This window comes from Aquarana catesbeiana, linkage group LG04 (assembly GCF_042186555.1).
Source record: "Aquarana catesbeiana isolate 2022-GZ linkage group LG04, ASM4218655v1, whole genome shotgun sequence".
NCBI lineage: Eukaryota > Metazoa > Chordata > Amphibia > Anura > Ranidae > Aquarana > Aquarana catesbeiana.
This window is the reverse complement of record NC_133327.1, coordinates 265,954,767-265,965,357: the sequence shown is the minus strand read 5'-3', so window position 1 is coordinate 265,965,357 and position 10,591 is coordinate 265,954,767.

The window sequence follows — 10,591 nt, the reverse complement described above, 5'->3', positions numbered from 1 at the left end:
TACCCTGTGTCTTTTATAGTTCCAAACAAATTGTAGGAGATCGGACTGAAGTTTTTTCAATTGGTGGAGCGGAATTGGTATGGGTAGTGTTTGAAACAGATAAAGGAGCTTCGGAAGGATAGTCATTTTAAGCGAGGCTATTCTGCCTATCAGGGAGATATGGTGCTTTTTCCATTGGAGCATGGAGGATCTAATTGAACGGAATAATGGGGGGAAGTTCTCCTGGTACAGGGTGTTAAACTTGGAGGTGATGTACGTCCCCAGATATTTCAGGGATGTTGTTTTCCATGTAAACGGGAAGTTGGACTTTAAGAGTGTAACCTCGGTGGCCGGGATATTAATTGGGAGTGCTTCTGATTTTGATTCGTTTATTTTATATCCTGAAAGGGCTCTAAAGCGGTTTAATTCTGTATGTAGGATCGGGAGGGTAGTATGGGGTTGAGTCAGTGTGAGTATGATATCGTCGGCGAAGAGGGAGATCTTAAATTCTCCACCTCTGACCGAAATTCCCTTAATGTCTGGGTTGCTTCTGATGGATGCTGCTAGGGGTTCTACACAGAGTGCGAATAGGAGAGGGGAGAGTGGGCACCCCTGTCTAGTCCCGTTCGCCACAGAAAATGTCGGAGAGAGTGCAAAGGGGGTTCTAACTTGGGATGAAGGGTTAGTGTATAAGTGTTTGACTGCTTGTAGGAAAGGTCCCTGAAATCCCATAAATTGCAGGGTGGCGAACAGAAAAGGCCACCCCAGCCGATCAAATGCTTTTTCCGCGTCCAGGCTTAACAGCAAGGACGCCTGGCCTTCCCTGTTCGCCACCTCCACCAGATCTATTACCTTTCTAGTATTATCGCCTGCTTGTCTGAGCGGGACAAATCCCACCTGGTCTTTGTGGACCAGGGAGGGGAGGATCTGATTGAGGCGGTTGGAAAGGAGTTTGGTAAAGATTTTTAGGTCGGAGTTCAGTAACGCAATGGGTCTGTAAATAGCGCATATGGAGGGGTCTTTATCCGGTTTGGGTATAAGCGTAATAAAGGAACGTTGCATGTCTGGAGGTATGGGGGTGTCTTGTAGGAAGGCTTGAAATATCCTGCGCATATGTGGGAGTAAGGTGGGGAGGAACGTTTTGTAGTATTCGTATGGGAATCCGTCTGGTCCTGGGGCTTTATGTGAAGGCAAACTTTTAACAGTCAGTTCTATTTCCTCGTCTGTGATCTGTGCATTTAGTGATAGCAAGTCAGTTGGCGTCAAGTGGGGGATTCCACTGGATTCTAGATACTGTCGTAGTTTGTGGGATAGGTCCTGTGAGGGGGGGTTACTGGGTATGTCTGGGTTATTGTATAGGTTTTTGTAAAAGTCTGCAAAAGTATGGGCAATCTCTGTGGGGTGGGATACCATTTGTCCTAATTTATTTTTAATTTGGTGTGGTGTTTGCATGTGGGACTTGTCTCGTAATTTGTTGGCTAAAAGGGAATGCGCCTTGTTTCCCTTGTCATAAAACATTTGTTTCAGTCTAGTCAGTGCTTTTTCTACTTGGCCTAATGCAAGCTCTTTAAGGGTGGAGCGGAGACTAATTATTTTCCGAAGAAGGGGTATTGTGGGGGTATTTTGGAGCTTACCCTCCAATACTTTGAGCTCCCTCTCCGCGTTTAATTTCGCTGCTAGTTTATCTTTCTTCATTGCGGAGGACAGTGCCATACACTTACCGCGTAGGACCGCCTCGTGGGCCTCCCATAGTGTAGATAATGAAGTTTCTGAGGAGACATTTTCTGTAAAGTAATATTTAAGGGTGGAATGTAATTCCAATTGAGAGGGCAGGTGTTGGAGGAGGAATGTGTTAAGTCTCCAGTTATAGGATTTGCGGTTGGGGGTGTCTAAGTTCAGCCTAAGTAGGATGGGGGCATGATCTATTCTATTCTAGAGTGGGTGCGGTGGGGGGCGGAATAAAATGTATACTGGCGATCGCCTGGGTGAAGGGCCCTCCACGTGTCAAAGAGCGCATATCGTCTAGAGATTTGTCGGAAGAGTCTAGAGTCCCTAAGGACTCCTGTTGGTGACGTCCGGGTGCCCACCACCTGAGGATCCGCAGTTGCTGATTGGACAAGGTTGAAATCCCCCCCCACCACCAAAACCCCTGGATTTGATTTAAAGATGCGGGAGTATACTTTGGAGAGAAAGTTATATTGTTTGGTGTTCGGTGCGTATAGGGCGCATAACGTGATTAGTTGTGCGTGCCATGTACCCTGTAGGATAATGAAGTGACCTTTAGGATCAGCATAGTGGTTTGCACAAGTGAAGGGGGCTCCCTTTTTAATTAGTATAGCCACACCCGCTTTTTTTTGAGTGCTGGAAGATAAATATATTTGAGGAAAATATCTGGAGGCGAACGCGAATGAGCCCTCTTTATTAAAATGTGTTTCCTGTACCATTACTATATCAGCTCCCGATTGTCTGAACTCCCTCAGCGCCAGATGCCTTTTTTTGTTAGAATTCAGTCCATGGACATTTAAGGATAGTATCTTTGCCATCTGTCTACGTGTGGGTGGGCTTGTGTGAGCTTACTTACCGAGGATGCATCAGGGTCTGTGGTCAAAAGCCAGGAGCCGGCACTCTCCGGGAGGGGACCAGGACACCGCACTTTCACCTTTGTGTACATCTGAGGACGACTAAGAGGGAGAGATAGAGAAGAAAGGTGAGGGAGAGAGGGGTGAGAGAACAAAACCAAGTGGTAACATGTTGCATACATTATCTTTAGTGCTTTTCTGGCCAACAGGCCTTGACAATCACGGATTCCCAGATGCCTCCCCCCCGCCAACCCAGAAGGACCAGCCAGGAGAAGGCACCAGGGAGCCCGCCGCTAGTATAGCTGTACAATCAAACTTTATGATTCGCTAAACTATGAATCAAAAAAAAGAACAGGGGGGGTGAGGGGCGATCAAATGAGTATCTACGTTCTCAAAGCTCGATCTAGGTGATCCCTTGTAGTTAATCTTTCTATGGTGTAGGGGCAATTTAGGGGACTATAATCTAGAAATATAGTGGGCATTCAAGTCCCGAATAGGAAGAACCAAAGTTCCAGAGTAGTAGTGTTCCATACGGAGGTGCAAGCCTTCATGGGGCGGTGGAGCTTATCCGTTCTTGTGTTTGGCAGGTTTGCGTGATGCCTCAGGGTTTCTGGGCCGATTGGAGGTGGGGACCTTCTGCCAGACTGTAGGTGGTGTTGGAGGGGTGGCTACTAGGTCCCACTCTGGAAGCTGTGGGGGTTGAATGTCCAGGGTATTGCAGAATGTGCGGAGGTCCTCCGGATATCTCAGAACAGCTGTTGTGCCTTGGTGCTTTGCAGTGAGGGTGAAGGGGAAGCCCCACCGATAAGGGATTGTCTTGGTCTGCAGTAGTTGCAGTAACGGTTGAAGGAGTCTGCGTTTTTGCAGAGTGATCCAAGAAAGATCAGGGTATAGTTGTAGCTGAGTCCCGTCAAAAATAATTTTGCGTGCCAGGCGTGCTTGTTTCATGATTCCCTCCTTGAGGGGGTAGGAGGTGATTCTACAGATAACATCCCTTGGCTTAGATGCTGCTCCTTTAGGTCGTAGGGCTCGGTGTGCCCTGTCCATCTCTATATGTTTTGTGGGGGGTTCACCGAGGAGGTTGTTGAAGATGGTTTGTAGAATGGTTTGTAAGTCCTCGCTACCCTCCGATTCTGGGATACCTCTCACGCGAATGTTGTTGCGGCGCCCCCTGTTGTCCAAGTCCTCCACGTGTCTCTGCATATCTCTGAGGAGAGATCTATGTTCCGCTCCTTGAAGTTGTGATCTGTGAACTGCTAATTTTGTTTCCTGGATCTCTTCCTCCGCCATCTCCACTCTGTCTGCCAGGTGCTTAAGGCCTGTTTGGAGAACTTGAATGTGTGAGGGTTGCATCGGTCCAAATTGCTGGCACGGTGGGGATGGGGCTGGAGGTGGAGAGCGTGGGCTGAGTGAGCCTGCTTCAGATGGCACGGGGGGTCCAGACACCGAGGGTTCCCACTGCTCCGACCACGGCAGGGCCTGTGTCAGCTGGGGGGGCCTCATGTGGTGGTTGTCTGATGTTGTGCAGGGGGGGGTGCTGGCTTTCTGTGCATATGAGGGATTGAAGGCTTGTTGCTGCCTAGAGACACTGGGGTCTCTGGATCTAGAGAGTCTCTGTGCTTTTGGTGGGGGGGACGATATAGGCATGGCCCAGGGACTTTCACTGTCATCCTCCAGTTCCTGGTGTTTCTGCACAGGAGGGTGGGCCGGGGCAGGTAATGGTGGGTAGTCCTGGGAGAGGATTGAGGATGCTGGGGAGAGCGGAGCCGTTCCCTGCATGTAAGGGTCTGAGGCCGCTCTGAGAAGGCGCGGAAATGCAGCTGAGCACTGTGTGTAGTGCTGTGAGGCGGCCGGCGTCATGGCGGGCCGCGGCCCGCGTGTCTGCATAGACTGGGGATCGGGGGGGGTTGGTGGACTCACCGCTCCCTCGTGCTGTGTTGGGATCCCTGGGGCTGTCTCCTTCAGCGGGGAGCCAGATGGGTGGTGTTGCCGGGTGGTGTGAGGCGGCATGGGCTGCGGGGAGCTCCGTCGATCGCGCGCCTGAGTGTCCGGCGCCATCTTGTCTCCCCCGCTCTGAGACATGTCCGTCTGGAGGAAGAAGGTGCGGAGGTCTGCGGATGCTCCTGGAGGGGGTTGCGATGTGCCCCTTTGTTTGGAGGATCGGGTGGTCCTCGATTTGCCCATGTGGGTGTTGTGGATTGTCCCCTAATGTGCCTTCAATGCTGTGGGCTGATGGAGCTGTGAGCTTAGGCGTCCATTAAGGTCGGCTTCCGACACTCATATATTTAACTCAGGTGCTATCCATTTCTTTTGATCATCCTTGAGATGGTTCTACACCTTCATTTGAGTCCAGCTGTGTTTGATTATACTGATTGGACTTGATTAGGAAAGCCACGCACCTGTCTATATAAGACCTTACAGCTCACAGTGCATGTCAGAGCAAATGAGAATCATGAGGTCAAAAGGAACTGCCTGAAGAGCTCAGAGACAGAATTGTGGCAAGGCACAGATCTGGCCAAGGTTACAAAAAAACTTCTGCTGCACTTAAGGTTCCTAAGAGCACAGTGGCCTCCATAATCCTTAATAATCCACAGTGGGACGACCAGAACCCTTCCTAGAGCTGGCTGTCCAGCCAAACTGAGCTATTGGGGGAGAAGAGCCTTGATGAGAGAGGTAAAGAAGAACCCAAAAATCACTGTTGCTGAGCACCAGAGATGCAGTCAGGAGATGGGAGAAAGTTGTAGAAAGTCAACCATCACTGCAGCCCTCCACCAGTCAGGGCCTTATGGCAGAGTGGCAAGACGGAAGCCTCTCCTCAGTGCAAGACACATGAAAGGCCGCATGGAGTTTGCTAAAAACACCTGAAGGACTCCAAGATGGTGAGAAATAAGATTCTTTGGTCTGATGAGAGCAAGATAGAACTTTTTGGCCTTAATTCTAAGCGGTATGTGTGGAGAAAACCAGGCACTGCTCATCACCTGTCCAATACAGTTCCAACAGTGAAACATGGTGGTGGCAGGATCATGCTGTGGGGGTGTTTTTCAGATGCAGAGACAGGACGACTGGTTGCAATCGAGGGAAAGATGAATGCGGCTAAGTACAGGGATATCCTGGACGAAAACCTTCTCCAGATTGCTCAGGACCTCAGACTGGCCCAAAGGTTTACCTTCCAACAAGACAATGACCCTAAGCCAGTGTTTCTCAACTCCAGTCCTCAAGGCGCCCCAACAGATCATGTTTTCCTTCAGATAAAATGGCTGTTGTATTTACTAAGGCAGAGAAACTGATCAAATCACCTGTGCAAAATAATGGAAAGCCTGAAAACATGACCTGTTTGGGCACCTTGAGGACTGGAGTTGAGAAACACTGCCCTAAGCACATAGCTAAAATAACGAAGGAGTGGCTTCACAACAACCCCGTGACTGTTCTTGAATGGCCCAGCCAGAGCCCTGACTTAAACCCAATTGAGCATCTCTGGAGAGACCTAAAAATGGCTGTCCACCAACGTTTACCATCCAACCTGACAGAACTGGAAAGGTCCAGCAAGGAGGAATGGCAGAGGATCCCCAAATCCAGGTGTGAAAAACGTGTTGCATCTTTCCCAAAAAGACTCATGGCTGTATTAGATCAGTACTAAATACTGAACAAAGGGTCTGAGAACACTTAGGACCATGTGATATTTCATTTTTTCTTTTTTAATAAATCTGCAAAAATGTCAACAATTCTGTTTTTCTGTCAATATGGGGTGCTGTGTGTACATTAATGAGGAAAAAAAAATGAACTGAAATGATTTTAGCAAATGGCTGCAATATAACAAAGAGTGAAAAATTTAAGGGGGTCTGAATACTTTCCGTCCCCACTGTATAATACATCCAGAAAGTATTCATAGCGCACAGCCTTATTCTAAAATGGATTAAATTATTTTCCTCAAAATTCTACAAACAATACCCCATAACGGCACCGTGAACGAAGTTTGTTTGAAATCTTTGCAAATTTATTAAAAATAAAAACACACATGTACATAAATATTCACAGCCTTTGCTCAATACAATGTTGAAGCACCTTTGGCACCAATTACAGCCTTAAGTCTTTTCGGGTATGATGCTGCAAGCTTGACACACCTATTTTTGGGCAGTTTCTCCCATTAATTTTTGCAGGACCTCTCAAGCTCCATGAGGTTGGATGGGAAGAATCGGTGCACAGACATTTTCAGATCTCTCCAGAGATGGTCAATCGGGTTCAAATCTGGGCCATTTAAGGACATTGTTGTCCCATAGCTACTCCTTTGTTATCTTGGCTGTGTGCTTAGGGTCGTTGTCCTGTTGGAAGATGAACCTTGGCCCCAGTCTGAGGTCCAGAGCACTATGGAGCAGGTTCTTCATCAAGGATACCTCTGTACGTTGCGGGATTCATCTTTCCCTCGATCCTGACTATTCTCCCAGTTCCTGCTGCTGAAAAACATCCCCACAACATGATGCTGCCACCACCATGCTTCACCGCAGGGATGGTATTGGCCAGCTGATGAGTGGTGCCTGGTTTCCTCCAGACATGATGCTTGCCATTCAGGCCAAAGATTTCATCTTTGTTTCATCAGACCAGAGAATTTTGTTTCTCATGGTCTGAGAGTCCTTCAGGTGCATTTTGGCAAACTCCAGGCAGGCCGTCATGTGCCTTTTACTGAGGAGTGGCTTCCTTCTGGCCACTCTACCACACAAGCCTGATTGGTGGAGTGCTGCAGAGATGGTTGTTCTTCTGCAAGGTTTTCCTCTCTCCACAGAGAAGCACTAGAGCTCTGTCAGAGTAACCATCGGGTTCTTGGTCACCTCCCAGACTAAGGCCCTTCTCCCCTGATTGTTCACCTTGGCTGGGCGGCCAGCTCAAAGAAGAGTCCTGGTGGTTGCAAACTTCTACCATTTACAGGGGATGGAGGCCACTGTGCTCATTAGGACCTTCAATGCTGCAGAAATTGTTCTGTACCCTTCCCCAGATGTGTGCCTTGATACAATCCTGTCTCGGAGGTCTACAGACAATACCTTGAACTTCATGGCTTGGATTATGTTCTGACATGTACTGTTAACTGTGGGACCTTATATAGACAGGTGTGTGCCTTTTCAAATCATGTCTAATCAACTGAATTTACTACAGGTAAATCAAGTTGTGGAAACTTCTCAAGGATGATCAGTTGAAACAGGATGCGCTCAATTTTGAGTGTCATGGCAAAGGCTGTGAATACTTCCGTACATGTGATTTTTTTTTTTCATAAATTTGTAAAGATTTCAAACACACTTCTTTCACATTGTCATGATGGGGTATTGTTTATAGAATTTGGAGGAAAGTAATGAATTTAATCCAGTTTGGAATAAGGCTGTAACATAACAAAATGTGGAAAAACGTAAGCACTGTGGATACTTTGCGGGTGCGATGTATTCTTTAATGTGACACAGGAGTCAATTGCATAAAATACATGTTTGTTGGCTTTTTAAGAAGTCATTCTGGTATCATCACTTGGTTGTACTTTTAGCAGCAAATATAACTGGAAGGTTTTTTTTAGTAAGTCTCTGCCAGTGTTGCACATCTGCATTCTACATTTCTTCTCCCTTCTTTTCTTGGCAATAGTACTTTGGCTTCGTTAGGTTGGATGAGGTCTGTTGATGAAAATGTCTTGCAGCAGATTGATCATTGGATTAACATCAGAGTTCTGAAGGGGCTATTTTAAACACAAATTCTTGGTTTTATACCACTCCAGCGCAGCTTTGGCTATGCATTCCTTCAAACTGATATATATTTTCCTCTAGACGTTGACTATATTTTCTTCAGGCCTAACCACTTTCCCAGTCCCTGCCAATGAAGAGCCTCCTCATCTCAGGTTGCTGAACAGTGTTGGCTTTCCAGCACACAGTGTTCTGTGTTAAGAAAAAACATTTTCTACATTTACTGCCTCTCTGCCTTTGGTAAACTGTTAACAGTTGTTATTTTTTTTTTTTCCCTCTGCAAGGGCTTTCTTCTCGACATTATCACGCAAAGGCTAGCTTTATGGAGCGTAAACCTTAAAAAGGGGTACACACTATGAGAAAATTAGAAGAAAAATTCAGTACGAGGCACGATCCTTCGATCATCGCAGTGTACACAACTTTGAACATCTGATTCAGACATTCCAAAAAAAAAATTTCTGAAGGGACAAACTACCAGATTTTTCTTGTACGTCAACAGAACGAACAACTTCCATTTAATGTGTACTGTATTCATATGAGGAGAAAATCAGACACGAAAGACTGTGCATGATCAGAACCCCTCAAGTTCCACCGTGTGTATAACAAGCATGCTTTACTACATATACAGACTGATTTTACTGTTGTGGTTTTAGTAACACTAAGGTTGGCCACATTCTTTCCTTTTTTCACAATGGATTTAAAGGGAGCTTAAAGTGTTTGTAAAGTCACATAGTGGCTTTACTGGTATCCCCTCCGGCTTATGCTGCCATTAACTACTTGTGTATGTTTTTTTGAAAAGGTTAAATACCTTTTCTCACACCGCAGCTGTGCAGTCACGCGATTCCCCTCCATTCTTCTTCCCCGATCTATGGGAAAAAAGCAGGAGGGGCCAAGATTCCCCCGTGATGTCAGCGGGCCTGCAGAGGAGGATCATGTGACCGCACAGCGGCAGTATGGGAAAAGGTATTTAGCCTTTTCTTTTTTTAAACACGCACACTGTAGTTAATATCAGCGTAATCCGGAGGGGATACACGTATATTTGCTGCATATTGCAGCTGAGTAGCAGTGGGAGGGGTGGGGAAAACAGCCGGTCTCACGGTGACAGGCAGGGAGGGTGGGGGAGGGGGGGGGGGAGACACAGAGCAGAGGGCTTACAGTGGCACATAACATGACCATGGCTCAGCAACCATGATTACCATGCTCAGCAGAGACAGGCAGGATCAACCAACTACAGTGCCTTGAAAAAGTATTCATACCCCTTGAAATTTTCCACATTACAACCAAACATGTAAATGTATTTTATTGGGATTTCATGTGATAGACACACAAAGTGGCACATAATGGTGAAGTGGAAGAAAAATGATTTTCAACATTTTTTACAAATAAATATCTGAAAAGCGTGGTGTGCATTTGTACTCCGCCCCCTTTACTCTGATACACCTAACTAAAATCTAGTGGAACCAATTGCCTTCAGAAGTCACCTAATTAGTAAATAGAGTCCACCTGTGTATAATTTAAATCACAGAATAAATACAGCTGTTCTGAGAAGCCCTCAGGTTTGTTAGAGAACCTTAGTGAAAAAACAGCACCATGAAGGCCAAGGAACACACCAGACAAGTTGTGGAGAAGTTTAATGCAGGGTTAGGTTATAATAATTAAAAAAAATAGAAAAATAAAAATATCCCAAGCTTCGAACATCTCACAGAGCACGATTCAATCCATCATCCAAAAATGAAAAAGTATGGCACAACTGAAACCTACCAAGACATGGCCATTCACCTAAACTGACAGGCTAGGCAAAGAGAGCATTAACCCCTTCATAATTAAGCCTTTTTCTGGCACTTGTTGCTTACAAGTTAAAATCTGTATTTTTTTGCTAGAAAATGATTTAAACCCCCAAACATTATATTTTTTTTAGCAGAGACCCTAAAGAATAAAATGGCAGGGGGTTGCAGTATTTTATGTTACACTGTATTTGCGCAGCGATCTTTCAAATGTAATTTTTTTTTAAGAAAAACACATTCATGAATTAATAAAAAAAATACGGAAACGTTATTCCAGTTTTTTTGTATAATGTGAAAGATATTACGCTAAGTAAATAGATACCCAACAAGTCATGCTTTACAAATTGCACAAACTCGTGGAATGGTGACAAACAACGGTACTTAAAAATTAGAGGAGGTCTTGTGCTAGAATTTTTGCTCTCGCTCTAACGATTGCGGTTATACCTCAGATGTGTGGTTTGAACACTGTTTACATTTGAGGGCGCGACTTACGTATGCGTTCACTTCTGTGTGAAAACACCAGAGGGATAGGGCGCTT